Below are 16653 nucleotides of genomic sequence, written 5' to 3'. Positions count from 1 at the left end.
CTTTTCTGGAAAATTGATGTGGACTATCAGCCAATGACTTCTGGACCAGTACTGGTCCATGGACCACAACTACAAGTAACACTGGTTTACACAAGGGTTGGTAGACAAGCTCTAGGGACCAATTTTAAGAAATCTTGAACCTGTTATTTCAAAAGTCAGATCCCTGAAGCCACTTCCGAAGAGCTGCTGCCAGTGTATGTAGAGAGCGGGGAGTGTATAGGCAGTGTGGTCCTCCAGATTGCTACTCCCATCATCCCTATGGAATGGATGAGAGTTTAGTTAAATTGCATCTGGTGGGCTACGCATTTCCCGAGCCTTATTTAAAATTTTAACCACAGATGCTGGAAGATGAATGCTGAATTAAACACGGAACTCTGCTGAAAAACGGAATAGAGACAATGCCAAGCGAGCCTGCCCCCACCCTGGAATACGAACTGTTTGGTCATGAATTCCTCGGAAAGCAGAATGTCCTTTTTGCACAGCTCCAACTTCCTCCTCAAAACTTCTCCCTCTGCTACAGAGCGAGCGGCAGAACGGAATGCAGAACCAAATTCTTCCTGCCTGAGAACCATGGAAACAAACCCATTGCGTTGCCCATATTTTAACCCAGCATTTACAAATACATGGATCTCCAAATGCAGTGACATAGGGTAATCAGAAAGGGTTGATCTAGACATCTTTTTGACCCTCAAGAGGTACAAACTGTGATGCTTTTCATATGGCAAGGGACACCAGATAGTTGCAAATCTGTTTCCTTCTACCACTTTTAAGGCTAACTGGAAGATAGAAAGAAATTTGTAGCATAAACTTTTGCAGATGCAGTCTGCTTCATCAGATGCCTTCAGTTAATCTCAGACGTGTGCATGAAACAAAGTTTGTGTACAATGAACCATCAGAAAACAAAAGTGTCACTATCTCAACCACCCTTGGGGAAACAAGTATTGTTTTTTGGAATATTTAGGCATTCCAGATAGGGGAGACTCAACCTGTACTTTAAATTATTTTAAAAATAAGTATACCATTTGTCTTCCCAACCCAATGCAACCTGAGCTGAACAACTGTCCTTCACATCTTTGCTAAATGAAATCTTTTGCACTGTCAATGTGGGGAAGTTGAAACTAGGACCTCCTTGAAAGGAAAGCACATAATTTACCACCAGGCTGCATTCTTTTCTGCCCATCCTAAGAAACAGGCACCCTCCCAGAACCTCAGAGAGCTGACACAAATGGTTTGTGCTCAGCAAATGTGTCACCATTTACAGAAAAGTCCAAGAATATCCTAAGAGGACAGACATGAACTGCTGCCGCTAGGAACAACCACCATTTATCGGCACCATAAATCCAAGATGCCTACCTCACCTATTTGATGCAAAAGCCAATAATATCAGAACATGAACTCTATCCAAGGCACAGCACTCAAAAGCTGATTCAATGCCCAAAGCCTGTTTCCGTGCGTTTAGCTTCACCATGGTGTTTCACACTTCACCTTCTCCCTGTGTCTTTCACCGGCAGGACTGCTATGTAAACTCAATGTTTTCGGTCTCTTCTCTCCCCCTCACACAACACACAACCGAGTCACTGCAAGAGCAAGTTGATTCATGCCACACAGGAGTGTTTGCAGGCCACAAGGGTCAACGCCCGGAACACCTACGCTTTTTCTCCCTTTTCATGCAAGAAGCAAAGGCAAGGATGGAGATTTAGAGAGGCCCAACATCAATTACCAAGAGCAGGGGGTGGGTAACTATGACAAGCTAGGAGTCTGCATTACACACGCAAAAAAACATTATTGTCATTATAGTGTGCCTTCAAGTCATTCTGACGTGTGGCATCCCTAAGGAGAAATTATCATGGGGGTTTCTTGGCAAGATTTATTCAGAGGTTTGTCATTACCTTCCCCTGAGGCTGAGAGCATGTGACTTGCATGTGACAAGGTCCCCCAGAGGGTTTTACAGAAAGTGAGTTCCATGGAACAGCAGGAATTCGAACCCTGGTCTACAGAATTGTAGCCCAACATTCAAACTGCTACACAATGCTAGCTCAATACATTAAAAAGCATTTTAAATACCCCAAAACACCCTCAGTAAGGTCTAAGGGAGCATTTTCACCATGTTTTTGGGGCATCGTGGCCCATTTTAGGTCAAGAAGAGATGCTTTTAGCAACAGAAGTGACCAAATGTTACTTCCTGTTTTAGAAAATGGCCTCTCCTGGGCTGAAAATGACCCAGGGGAAAGATGGCAATAAAGCCCCAACATCCTCCAGAGAGCATTTGGGGGCAAAAAAATTATTCCCTCCCCCCTCAAATAGCAATAGCAAGTATAGTTCTATACCACTTACCGATGTACTAAGCAGTTTACAAAGGGTAAGCTAATTGCCCCCAACAAGCTGGGCACTCATTTAAGCAACATATAGAAGGCTGCCAGGCTGAGTCAACCCAGAGCCCATGGCTGGTATTTAACTCACGACCTTGTGGTTTGTAAGTGAGCAGCTGCACTACAAGGCATTTAACTACTGTGCCACCAGGGCTCCCCAAAGTGTTTTGACCCAAGGGACTGCATGATGCCCACACGCTACACTTTGCTCACCTGGGTCAAGAGGCATGAGCTACTCACAGAAGTTGGAAGGAAGGACTAGTCAGACTTTCTGAAGTTATCCATTTTTGCAAAATGGTATCATAAGCCATTGCTTCCCATTCCTCTTCTCCCTCACCACAAATTTCTCAAATCTTCTTTTGAAAAACCATCTACATCATGTGGCCTTCCAGATGTTGCTGAACTGTCATTTCCAGCAGTCCTAGCGGGCATCACCAGTAGTAACCAATGCTGGGAGTCGTAATCCAACAACACTGGAGGGCTACTTTAGATGCACGTAGGGTGTCCCCTTTTAACACACTGCACTGGAAGAATCCCAGCTCCAAGCTGATGGTGGAAGGATTCTATAACTAGGCACATTATGGGAAAACTCTATCATACACCCCCAAAACACAAAGTCATCTCTTTATTCCAGTGAAAAAGTCCTAAATGCAAAAGTCTTTCTCCCACTACTTTTCTCGTTTGGTTCAAAGTCCTCCTCCTTTACTCTCTAAACACATTATTATTTATCTTATTAGTTAACACTCCTGTAGCACCCTTTTTTCTCTCAAGGCACTCACAGAGGTACACCCACAGCTCTCTTTCTGCTCTGTCATCACAACGACAGCCTTGTGAGGTAAGTCAGGCTGAGAAAGAGAAAATGACCCACCCAAAGGTAGACAATGGTTTCATGGCTCGGTGAGGACTTGGTCCTGGATCTCCCCAGTCTAGTGCTCTTCTACTAAATCACTCTTGCTATGCAACCTGATGATCAGCTCTCCCATCTCCCTCAATCAACCTGAAGATATAATGGGAGTTCCTGCATGGCAGGGGGTTGGACTGGATGGCCCTTGTGGTCTCTTCCAACTCTATTATTCTATGATTCTATGACCAGAGGATGGCAATGTCAAACCCCCTCTGAAGAAACTTGGCAAGAAAATCCTATGATAGGGTCACCATAAGTCAGCAATGACTTGAAAGTGCACACAACAACAACAGTCCACCACACCTCCTTGGTAGAGCAGCAACAAATTGGGAAATCCTGCTGTCCTGGACCATATTCATGCTGACACAGTGTTTTTGATGTCTACACAGAGGTCTTTGAATACTTAAACAGCCACTATATAATCACACTATGTGCTTCTCTTCAGTTCTTAATGATTCTCATAAGTGCAGCTGGATGAAGGCAGTCACTCTGCCATTTTGGTTTCTCTCCTAACAGTTGTGGAATTTTAGGTTCTAGCAAAGCAAGAGATTAAACTGAGCAGTCTCTCTGTTGTGTTGAGCAGCACAATGATTTAGCTGCTGTAAGAAAACTCTCTCCCACAGAGACCACCTGCCTTGTAGGCTTTTTGACTCACTTATGTTCTATTTACAACATTTGTGCGCATATGGACTTCATGTCTCCTGTCGACTTATGGCGGCCTCATGAATTTTACAGGGTGTCCTTAGGCAAGGGATCATCAGACATGATTTTGACAGTTCTTTCCTCTGAAATATAGCGTACAGCACCTGAGATTCATTGGCAATCTCCCATCCAAGTACTAACCAGGGCTGATCCTGCTGAGCTTCTAAGACCAGTCAGAATCTGGTGTCTTTAGTGTATTTATGCCTCTATATTTACAACAGTTAGTAATTCCTAAATATAGAAGAGCTTTCACACTCAAGGAAGATGGAACACACGACCATCTGATGTGCTTGAGGGCTGTTTTCTCTTTTTTAAAATCCCATTGCAAGGTCAGGTTTGTCCTTGTGGCGATGGTTGCACTCAACCCTGTGCTGCTATTTGGCCTTTCTATAGGAATCTAAGGAGGGAACAGAGCTCCCATCCCTTCATATCTATGACAGGGCATTCATCTGATTTTTATACATCCTTTCTTTTAGCAGACCAGAATAATATGGTGACAAGAAGTGTCTGCAAAATTCATAGTGTGTGCTGTTAGAACAAGATGGAGCGTGGTTTTCTAAGTCCTGATTTTACAGGGCTTTCACAAGGTTTTGCACTATATATTATGAAGACTTCATTTAACCATAATGGTGTTTGAACACTGAAAAATGGCAATTTTACACTTCACTAAAATACTACGTTTCTGGCTGATGCAAATAAAGGATTTATGTTCCCCACCACATTATTATTACTTCTATTATGGTTACTACTACAGATAAGAAGTAGTGTACTTTTTGGTAGATAAAGATACTAGCCAAATACGTTAAGATAAAACTATTGATTCACCTGAGAGCCAGTGTGGTAGTGTGGTTTGAGCGTTGGACTGTGACCCTGAAGACCAGGATTCGAATCTTAGCTCGGCCATTAAACCCACTAAGTGACTCTGGGCAAGTCACATTCTCTTGGCCTCAGAGGATGGCAATAGTAAACCCCCTCTGAAGAAAGCTGCCAAGAAAATCCTGTGATAGGGTCTGTGATTGGGTTTTTGACTTATGGCCAAAGGGCCACTATACACCAGAAACAACTTGAAGGCACACAACAAATTGATCCACCTAGGCTTGCAAATAAATAGAAATATAACAACAGCAATTTATTCTTGGCTGGACTCCCATCCAAATACCAACTAGAGCTAATCCTACTGATTTTCAAGATCAGATAAGAATATGGTGCCTTCAGGGTATTTAAAGCCTACTTTAGCTACACTGACTGGTTATTTCCCTATCCAGTTCATACCTATATTCTCTCAATATGGGACACAAAGCTGTTTGCAATAAATTAAAACAAAGCCAAAACAGATTTGACACTAAATTAACAATTCTACTGAAAATATTCTTTCCATTACATCTGTTTAAAATCACATTAAAACAGAGGAACAAATCTGAATGTGATAGATCTAAAATTCACGAAGATAGTATTTTAATAACATAGAGCTGAATATGAAGGTTTGAGATATGCAAGATGTTATTTAGTTGTCATTTATCTTTCGTATGCATGTTTCTACTGTTTTCTTTTTTATACTGCTTTTTTGTATTGTTGTTTCTTTTCTGCTATTTGCAATAAATCTTATTATGGGGGGGGGGAGGGAGTTAAAAGGATAAATCATAGAAGACCCCACTAAAAGACTTTTCAGTCACATGGATAAAGAGCTCAGATCCTACCTAAATAAAAATGGTTTTTCCTGAAAATGGAAAGAGAGCAGACAGGGAGCCAATTGAGCCACACATGAGAAGGGATACCAAAATTTGGAAGCAGACACCAAGAATGCTCTTTTGACATCCTCATCAAACACAACTGTGACGGCAGCAGGATGGAGAGAAAACCTCCCTGAAAGATCTTTTAAGTCAGGCTCATAAGGGATGTTCATCGCATGGGAACCCTGCAGCTTTGGATCTCCAGCCTTGAACAGGGAGGGGTTAGACTAGATCAGTAATTCCCAAACTTTGGCCTTCCAGATGTTTTGGACTTCAATTCCCAGAATCCCAGACCATCAGCCAAGATGGCTGAGGCTGCTAGGAACTGAAGTCCTAAACACCTGGAGAACCAGAGTTTGGGAATCACTGCACTAGATGATCACCAAGGTTTCCTTCCACCTCTATGGTTCTATAATCCAAATTTAGTTACCATCGAATTATGTGTGGCCATCTAGGGCAGAATGTGCTGCTGCTCTGGCCAAAGGTTTAAAAAGTTACTTCAGAGGATCATTGTTCATTGGCACCAAGTCGACTTTGACCTATGAATGAGGGCTCTCCAAGTCACTATTATCAACTATCCTGCTCAGGCCTTACAAACTCAAGGCCGTGGCTTCCTTGGTGAAATCTATCCATCTGAGATGGGGTCTTCCTCTTTTCCTGCTGCCGTCTCAACCTTCTCAAACATTACTGTCTTTTCTATAAGAGTCCTGACTTGTGATATTTGGGAGATTACAATTCCCAGTATCTCCCAGCTGTGAGACTGCTGTTTTTCTCTCACCAACCCTTATAGACAAAACCCACCACCAAAGGCAAACCTTCGCTACAGATGAGGCCCTCTCGAATGCAACGCAAAACAGCAGGCCGCGGTCGGGTCTGGAGAGAAAGCCACTTCTTCTGCTGCTGCCACCTCTTCCAAAGCCTGCTGGGTGAGAATTGAGGGGTCCCGGAGTGGTGTGTTCCACCCAAGTCGAGAAGGAGTGCCTCGTCTCTCAACAGCAGCCCATCAAGAACAGCAAGAGGCGAGGAGTGGAGAAGGAGGGGTGTGGAGTCATCTCCCATTCCACCTGAGCCTACTCTGGAAGATATGTGGTGCATCAGGAAGGGGGAGATGCAAGAGAAAGAGGGAGAGGTCTGAAGGGAGATGAAAGACCCCTGGGGGATAGGGAGGGGGCAAAGGAGAGGGAAGCATGCAGAGGGGAGGGGGCGAAGCAGAGAATTCCTACCTTGGCTATGTAACTTTGGCTTTCATAAATTTTTCAATCCAGCTGCCTAGCTCATTTTGGCTTCAGGAGAGACAAGAGATGCGGTGCTCAACAGAGCGCTTGCAAATGTTACTCCTTCCAGACACCATGGTCAGAAAGTCTGGAAGCTATAATTCCCCCTCCCCAAAGTAACTTTTCCAAGCTCTGGACGTAGTGTACTGCAGGTAACTAACCCAACAGTAACTAAAAGTGCATCTTTGTTGCTATTTGCCTTCAAGTCATTTCCAACTTATAGCGACCCTATCATGGGGTTTTCTTGGCAAGATTTGTTCAGAGGAGGTTTGCCACTGCCTTCCCCTGAGGCTGAGAGAGTGTGACTTGCCTAAGATCACCCAGTGGGTTTCCATGGCTGAGCTGGGATTCAAACCCTGGTGTCCAGAGTCATAGTCCAACACCCACGCTGGCTCCAAGGGTGCATCTACAATGTACAAATAATGCAGATTAACACCACTTTGAAGGTCTTAGCCTTCTGTGTCAAAAAGTGCTGGTAGCTCATAAACTGCAAATCCCAAGGTTCTATAGGATGGAGCCACAGCAGTTAAAGTGGTGTCAAACAGCATTATTTCTGAAGTGGAGATGCAGTCTAACTTCAAACAGCATTATTTCTGAAGTGGAGATGCAGTCTAACTTGTAAATACAGAATCATAGAGGTAGTGGTGTGCCCTGGAGTCCATCTAAGCTAAATCCCTGCTCAGGCCAGGAAAGTCAAGGCTAAAGCACCCCTTTGAGATAGCCACATCACTCTTTGCCATGAAGCAAGCCCCAAACAGGCTATGCCACATCACTGCCTCAGGGAACATCTGACAAAAAGATCCTGGATACCTGTACCAGATTTAGTACAGAAACAAATTTCCACATTCATGGGATTCAACATCAGGCAGGGAGGAGTTCTGATTTCACAACCAGGAGATGGGGGGGGGGATCACTTCTGAATCCTGGTTTCAGAGCAAGCTGCCCCAACCACATTCACACAAATTTCTACACCACCATGCAAAGCCAAACTGCTTTTCTCAATGGCCTCTGCTGTTTGTGGTTCTGTAAAAAAGGAGAATATCCAAGCAACCTGGAGCAATGAAATCTGGAAGGCACCATAACGAAACTCTCCCTGACACACACCAACACACTCTTTGGAGTCCTCCAGAGCCTTATTGTTGTTAACTGCTGTCAAGTCAGCTTTGACTTATGGCATCCCTATGAATGAGCGGCCTCCAAGCCACTCTTGTTACTCAGGTATTGAAATCTCAGGGCAACCCTGGCTTCCTTGATGGAGTTTACCCATCGGCAACGTGGTCTGCTTTCCCTACTGTCTTCTTCCCTACTGTCTTCCCTATTTTGTGTATATGCGTTCAAGTCACCTACCGACTTACAGTGACCGCATGGATTTCATAGGGTTTTCTTAGGCAAGACTCAGAGGTGGTTTGGCCAGTTCCTTCCTCTGAAACATAGCCTACAGGACCTGGGATTCATTGTCAGTCTCCCATCCAAGTTCTAACCAGGGTTGATCTTCATTAGCTTCCAAGACCAGATAGGATCTGGTGCCTTTAGGGTATTAGACTCTTGTTAGGCTTTAGCAAGCATGTTAAACGCTGTAAGAAGTTATGTCTTCTCGTGGCATGTCAAAAGTACGACAGCCTCACTTTAGTCAGCTTTGCTTCCAAAGAGAATTCAGTCTTGATTTGCTCTTGGACCTCTTTATTTGCCTATTTGTTCCTCCATGGTATTCACAGAACTCTCCTCCAGCGCCGCATTTCAAATGACCTCCAGAGATTGCTGCCAATACATTTCAACACATAATTTCACCAAAGCATATCAGAGGCACCAGCCAACCAAATCAGCCCCGCTGCCAAACAGCAACCACGCTGCAATGAGATCTTCCAGGGGTGATCTTTCAACGGGGGTTTCAGAAGCTGCTTCCCAGCTCCTGTTCAAATATGCATCCCATGCAACAGAGAGGAGACACCTGAGAAGCTGCTTGAAAACTTCATTCCCAGCCATGCAGAGAACATCCCCTCAATCCCACACTCCCACCTCTGGAGGCAAAATAATCTGTGCCAAGTTTGTTGAGCTATCCAGGTTTCTGTGCCTAGCCCCCTGGCTATGCAAAGCAAGATCTGCCAGTTTTTTCAGTCAGCGTCATCCCCTTGCAGGGACAGCGGTGATGAGTGGATTTCATTACTTTAAATTATAAAAAGCAGCCTACAATCAATTTAAGCCAAACTAGAAGACACCACAACAACCCAAGGCCTCCCCTGATTCATCCATACTATGTGGAAATTGTCTACAGGTTGCTTAGTGGTAAAGTAAGAGTGCTCTGAATATGCTCAGAAATCCTACCAACTTTAACATTATTCCAGATTCTTGGAGAAACATGATGTAATGGGAAAATGGACACAACGGAGCCCTCCCAAGGCTGTTTTTGCTGCCCAGTCCCTTTTCCCTTATGAGAACCTCCAAGATTTGCAATAGAAGGGCTATGGGAGGAATCCCAAGGATCATCTAGTACGACAACCTGTCATGCAGGAATACACAAATAGAACACTACAGAAAGAAGGTCACCCAACTTCAGTTTGAAGAACCCCAAAGGAGTGTTCACCCTCCAAGGCACTCTGCTCCAAATTTTACAGTCAATAATTTTTTTCCTAATATGAAGTAAAATCTTTTTTCGAGTAATTTAACACAACTGTAGCATATTATCCACAAGGCAAAAAAATAAAGAAAAGGAAAAAAAGAAACAAACGAAATAAATGAAGATAGACACAACTAAATATTTCACATCTCACACAAATGGGCTTAGGGCAGTGACTGCAACAAGCTGCAATGACAATCAATAGACTTAAGCTAAATTCCACACAATGCTTCTATCACACACTCATCCCAACTCTCATTGATGGGTTTTTACCATTAGCAAGAAGGAGTTGTCATCCATTTGTTTCTTCTGCCCCCCCCCCCCCCCCCTTTGTTGGAGAAGAAAATCCATTACAGAGGGAAAGAAGCAAGAGCTCCGTGATACATTTGGATCAGCCACACTTAGAACTCTGTTTTGGAACCCACATAGCTTTGAAATTACTAAATGCAAGAGTTTCTGTGTATAGGACAGAATCATGCATCATAGGTAAAGAAAAAGAGGATGATCGGCATCTTTTGGACATTTGTGGGAGACACCCACGTGCCAGATTTCACTTGGTCCTAACCAGAGCTTCAAAACGTTCCTTTAGATCAGTGGTTCCCAACCTGTGGGTCGGGACCCTTTTGGGGGTCGAATGACCCTTTCACAGGGGTCGAATGACCCTTTCCGACCATCGGAAAACACATATTTGCATGTACCAATGAAAATAATTGTATGGTTGGGGGTTGCCGCAGCATGAGGAACTGTATTAAAGAGTCGGGGCATTAAAAAGGTTGGGAACCACTGCTTTAGATTATTACAACAACCAAAATCCCTGAAACAAGGCAGTCTTTCAAAAGCAAAATTCACATCTGCCATCAGTAGGGAAGTAATCCTTGGGGATCGACTAGAGAGGATCTTCTACAGAAATAAAAAACTCACTTTTTTCTTGAATACCATTCCCAGAATCCCCCCAGACAACCAAAAGGTGCCATGAAAAATTTCTGGGAGCAGTACTCCAAAAAGGAAAAGAAAGAAAGAAAGAAAGAAAGAAAGAAAGAAAGAAAGACGGAAAGGGAGGGGGGAGGACGGTTTTCCAATTCTGGTTCTAACCCACCAGGGTGCAACCTAAAGTTCTTAGCAAAGACATCAGGGCTGAGCCGTGATAAACCAAGGCATGTCATGCTAGGAAATATCTGAGGAAAGTGAGGCAACTGAGTCAGTGACAGTGGGTCACATTTTTTACCAGTGAAGTCGGATGACTAATAAGAAGAAGAGCCATGCTGGACCAGACCAGAAGCCTCCCTAGTTCAGTGGTCAGTCCACTGTGGCCAATGAAGATGCCTCAATGGGACATCTACTAGTACCTCCAGGATCTCACTCTTCAGCAACCAATATACAAACACACCCACTACAGGTCTAAATACCTCTTCTTAACCTGCAAATCCCAGGATTCCCTAGGATGAAGCCATGGCAGTTAAAGTAAGATCAAAGCGCTATGACTGTGCAGAGTGAAAGAGACCTATGATGAGTGATGGAGGAGCACTTCTTCCTTTGGGTGCCAAAGTATGTCTTAACAGCCCAAGAATGGTGGGGTCAGCATACCCTCCGCATAAGGACCACATCTCCGATGCCCTGAAAAGTCTCCCCGCTCCAAAAAGCTGACTCCCTACCACCACACACAAACCACAACTGCCCTACAGCAGCAGCAGCAGGTGCTGATAACGCTTGCAATCTTCTCTTCCGGTCCTGTCCCAGGAACCAGGCGCCACACCCTCAGCCCCAGGCATCCTACTGGGCTCTCTCTGGAAAGTGACTCAGAATTGCTGCACCCTTCGGATATCCCCTAGAGATTTCCAAATAAATAATCAATGCGCTTTGATTGAGGAAGCAACAGGAAACAAGGAATCCTTCTCCAAGGAGATGCAGGTAAACAATTGGGTCAAAGTGAAGGGGAATGCCAGAAGTCTCCTATCTCATCTAGGTTTCATCAGAGATAACCATGTAACATTTCTTTAAAGAAATAGGAGTGCCACTGCATTTGATAGTCCTGATGGGAAATCTGTATTTAGGAGAAGAAGCTACTGTTAGAGCAGAATATAGAGAAACACAATGGTTCCCAGTTGGCAAAGGGGTCAGACAAGGCTGCATTTTATCACCCTGTTTGTTCAATGTGTACACAAAAAATATACAAAGAGCAGAAGAAGGAGGAGTGAAGACAGAAGGAAGAAACATTAGCAGTCTAAGATATATGGATGACACCATACTCTTGGGGCAATTACTATTGAAAGTTAGTAAATGACTACCATACCATGCTGGCTCTAACTTCCAGGTCCAAAGTATCTTCAGGGGAGAATTGAGATCTATTCCACACTGTTCCAATGATTCAAAGTGCAGAACTCAGTCCACAGAGGTAAACACCCACAAACCAAGGAACTTACTGTAACCCACTTCTCCTTTACACCATAATACTGCAATAATAATATTCCTTGCCACGTTGTTCCTCCACCTTATTACCTAGCTTCCAAAGACTTCTGGGCAAATCTGGGTGAGAAATAGCACCCATTTCACCTGGAATCAAGCCCCTCATTTCTCTCAGCAAAAACTCTCCACAGAGAGAGGTGAAGTGGACACTGCTCCTGTTCCTTGGACTCAAAGGGGGCATCTATACTATAAAAATAATGCAGTCTGACTTTAAGTCCCGTAGCTCCGTTCTATGGAATCCTGAGGTTTGTAGTTTTATGAGGTGTGTAGCCTTCCCTGGCAAAGAGTGCTGGTGCTTCACCAAACTACACGTCCCAAGATTTTGTGGGATGGAGCTGTAACAGTTAAAATGTTGCCAGGCTGCATTATTTCTACAGTGTAGAAGCACCCTAAATGATGATCCTAAAATGTCCCAAACAAGTACATGGAATAACTAAGAATAAAGAAAACTCTTGTGCATGGGAGAAAAAACATTACACCTTGTTGCCACTCCAGTCTCCTTCCAACCAGCTGAAAAAGAAAACCTCTCTCCTGGAACAAAATACAAATGTCAGGACCAATCATTCTCCTGGGGTGAAATACCTCCATTAACCAACTATATAAGCTTTCTAGCTCAAATGATGAAGACCACCTGCTTCCCAAAATGAAAGATGGGGGAACAAAGCCCCTAAACTTCACCATTCCTCAATTCTAGACAAGGAACAGACACCTTCCAAAAATGTTTTTAATGGGGAGAGGGAATGAGTCATAGAAGGGAAAGGGAAGGATCTGATTTACAAAATTCAGTTTCTTCACTATGTTCCTTTTTTCTTCTCACTTCGCTGTTTACATCATTCGCACTATGACAAAAAACAACAATCACTAATTCGTATTATTCTACACATATGATAAAGTGTAGGATATGCCTCTGTACACTGAACTACAGGAATTTTAGAGCTATATCTCCAGCAGCAGACTTAAGCTACCCTTTTGGTATGAAAAAGGTAGGGGAAAGAGGTCTGTCAGCCTTCATTGGAAGAGTCCCAATGAGAAAGAGAAAAAAAAGAGATGCAAAGAGTGGCCGACCCAAAAGAAAGATGAAAGGGTTGGTTACTTCTCAATGATCCATACAGACCCTTCCTCTCAATGAAGACAGGAGGGACTGCTCACAAAATAACTTCTTATTCTCAATATACAGACAGACAGATATTCTTGATAGAGTCCCCTATCCTATTCTGAACAGGGGAGCTAAAGTAGGTTTTTATGCTTATTATTAAAATGTACCCAATAAAACTGAATGGTGTGAGATAGAGAACAGAATTCTTCACACAGGGCATAGTCAAACCAAGGAACCTACTGTAACATTTGATGGTCAGCAATATGTTGAAAAGAGGGTTGGAGAAATCCATGGAGGAAAAGGCTATCAGTGGCCACTAATCATGAAGGCTATATGTTAACGTCCAGAATTAGAGACAATATGCCACAGTATGCCGGCTGACAAAATTCCAGTATGGTACTGGACTAGGACTTCAGCAGTTTTGCTTTTGATTTGTATGTGCTTTCCAGTCACCTGCTGACTTACGCCAAGCCCATGCATTTCATAGTGTACCTCAGTCAGAAGTGGTTTTGCCAGTTCCTTCCCCTGAAATATTGCCTACAGCACCTGGTATCCGTTGGTGGCCTCCCACCCAAGTACTAACCAGGGCGGGATCTGGTGTCTTTAGGGTATTTAGGCCTTGGATTCAAAATATCCACTCACAGAAACCTACAGGGTGATCTAGGGCAAGTCAGATAGTCCCAACCTCAGTGGAAGGCAAAGGCAAAACGTCTCTGAAATCTTGCCCAGAAAAGCCTGCAATAGAGTTGCCTTAGGGCCACTGTAAGTCAGAAGTGATCTGAGTGTACACAGCAACATAGCAGCTGCCAGGGAGCACGCCAGGAGGGTGATTTTAGACTTGTCCCATTTGTTGGCTTCCCACTGAGGCAATTTTTGGCCACTGTGTGACCAGAACATTGGGCTGAGGAGGCTTTCAGTCTGACCCGGCACCAAGAGTCCTGTTCTCGTGAAAACAGACTATATCGTTGGCCCTCCACTGTTGTGGCGTTGACTTTTGTGGATTTGTTTATTTGCGGTTTTGAGTAATATATTTCTCTAGGAATCTCTAGGTCCTCCAGCTGATCTTTGCCAGAAGCTGACCATAGAGTTGTGCCGGAGAACCTTGAAGTTCCTAAAGAACAGTTCTCTGGGCATTTGTAGGTCCTCCAACATGGTTCTATGACCAACTTCTGGCAGATGTTGACCACAGAGTTGCAGAGATTCCTAGAAAGGTGTTCTCTTGGGTAAAAAGAATAGTGTTGTTGTTTTTATTTGTGGTATTTCCACAATCATGGGGTCCTTCACTCCTAACACCAGCAAATGTGGAGGGACCACTGTAGACGGAAGAACTGAATGGTATCTCTGTGAACTATGGGAAAAGAACAGGGTACCAACAGGTTGAGTCTAAATATCCAGAGGAGGGGGGTATAGACACCTCGTGTCCCCTCACCGCTTTTACGTTTTTGAGGGAAAGGAGAGGGAGACTCTACTTTCTACTTCGCAGCCAAAGCATGAATAATATATTTATCTATATCAGAGTCAAGCCAGTGGGAGGGTAAATACTGTACCATACATATACTCACGTGTATGTTTGTGTGTGCATATCTATCTATCTCATATTCAAGTCATATTTCTTGGAAGGAAAGCATGTCTCTGGGTATCACTATAGATTCCACCTCAACATTAGGATGAACTTCCTGAGAGTAAGAGCTGTTCGACAGTAGAAGATGCTGCTGCCTCGGAGTGATGGATGGTCTTTTTGTTGGGAGGTTTTTAAACAGGGGCTGGACTGTCAGGAGGGCTTTGATTGTGTCTTCTTGACACGCGGAAATTCACAATCAAAGCATCCCCATTGACAGATGGCCATCCAGCCTCTGTTTAAAGACCTCCAAGGTAGGAGACTCCATCACACTCCAAGACAATGTCTTCCACTGTCAAACAGCCCTTACTGTCAGAAGTTCCTCCTCTGTTTCTGGAGCTTGCATCCATTGCTCCGTGTCCTATTCTCTGGAGCAGCAGAAAACAAGCTTGTTCCCTCCTCAATATGACATCCCTTCAAGTATTTAAACAGGGCTATCATATCACCTCTTAACCTTCTCTTCTCCAGGTTAAACATCCCCAGCTCCCTTAGTCGTTCCTCATAGGGCTTCATGGTTTCCAGACCCTTCACCATTTTAGTTGCCCTCCTTTGGACACATGGCTCCAGTTTCTCAATGTCCTTTTTGAATTGTGGTTCCCAGAACTGGACACAATATTCCAGGTGGGGCCTGACCAAAGCAGAATACAGTGGCACTATTACTTCTCTTGATCTAGACACTATACTTTTGTTGATGCAGCCTAAATTTGCATTGGCCTTTTTAGCTGCCGCATCACACTGTTGACTCATGTTCAACTTGTGGTCTACTTGGACTCCCAGATCCCGTTCACATGGCCAGGTGTCCCCCATGTTGAGAAGTTCCTCCTAATGTTGAGCTGGAATCTCTTTTCCTACAACTTGCATCCATTGCTCCATATTCTAGTCTCTGGAGCAGCAGAAAACAAGCTTGCTTCCTCCTCAATATGACATCCCTTCAAATATTCTGTTGCGACTGTTGCTGTTGTGTCTTCAAGCCCTTTCTGGCTTATGGCGACCCTAAGGGGGACTTTTTCTCGGTAAGGCTTGCTCAGAGGAGGCTTTCCAGGGCCCTAATGGGGCCCCAGGGGGAAAAGGCCTGTGGGGATGTAAAAACCCATGCCTTCCCTGCAGGGCCTCCTCGGTGGTGGCGCCTCAAGGGGAGACAAGGGCCAAAAGGAGAAAAGGACCCCTCCCTGCCATCCTCTCTTTCTTTCTGACAGTTACTTGGGGAAGGAACTGGGGGTCCCGGAAGAGGCGGGGCTTAAGAGAGGAAGAGGGGGCTCTCAGGGGCCACTTCCTCACCTTCTCTTCGCTCGCCGCCTCGGACCAAAAGGAAAGCGGCAGCGGAGGCGGCGGTTCCTCCTCAGAGCTCCCGGCTGTTGCGGCTCCTGCTCCGTTTCTTCCTCACTTCCGGGTTCACGGCCGCCATCTTGGAAGCGGACGCGGACTTCCGGTCGGGGAGAAAGGGGGCGGGGCGTCGAACTAGGCGACACTTCCGGCTTCTCCCTCCTCTTCCCCCTCCCTCCTAGTGACGTCACGTTCGGGCTCTTAAAGGGACCGCGCCTACAGTGGTTCTCAACCTTGGTTCCTCCTCCAGGCATTTTAGACTTCAACTCCCAGAATCCCTCACTATTGGGCCAAGCTGGCTGAGGCTTCTGGGAGTTGAAGTCCAAAACGTTAGGAGAGCCAAAGGGTGAGGTTGGGACATGGCTGGAAAAAGTTACTGAGTTTTTGCAAAACCAAATGGTCCACTAAAGAAAGAGATAAACATATCAAGAATAGTAATTAGTTTAAATAATCAAGATTGTCTTTATATAAAGACATATATATTGCTTTTTGTATAATGCTCCATTTTGTTGTCAAAATAATAATAATAATAATAATAATAATAATAATAATAATAATAA

The 16653-nt window shown here is 44.3% G+C and overlaps 1 protein-coding gene across 7 annotated transcripts in view; it reads right to left on the bottom strand.

Annotated features, from left to right (window-relative positions):
• SBNO2 (strawberry notch homolog 2) overlaps positions 1 to 16653 on the bottom strand; it is a 100006-nt gene that overhangs the window by 77219 nt on the left and 6134 nt on the right. The window contains exon 1 of one of the 7 annotated variants that reach the window (XM_042479795.1): positions 16049 to 16223. The exons of 4 other annotated variants lie outside the window; for them this stretch is intronic. The gene's annotated coding sequence lies outside the window, so the exon portion shown is untranslated. Of the gene's footprint in view, positions 1 to 6520; positions 6734 to 16048; positions 16224 to 16653 lie in introns of those variants that run through there. 2 more of the 7 variants (XM_042479804.1, XM_042479801.1) reach the window with 2 other exon arrangements.

This window comes from Sceloporus undulatus, chromosome 7, assembly GCF_019175285.1.
Source record: "Sceloporus undulatus isolate JIND9_A2432 ecotype Alabama chromosome 7, SceUnd_v1.1, whole genome shotgun sequence".
Lineage (NCBI taxonomy): Eukaryota > Metazoa > Chordata > Lepidosauria > Squamata > Phrynosomatidae > Sceloporus > Sceloporus undulatus.
The sequence above is the reverse complement of the archived record's forward strand: the minus strand, read 5'-3'. Positions and strand labels throughout refer to the sequence as shown.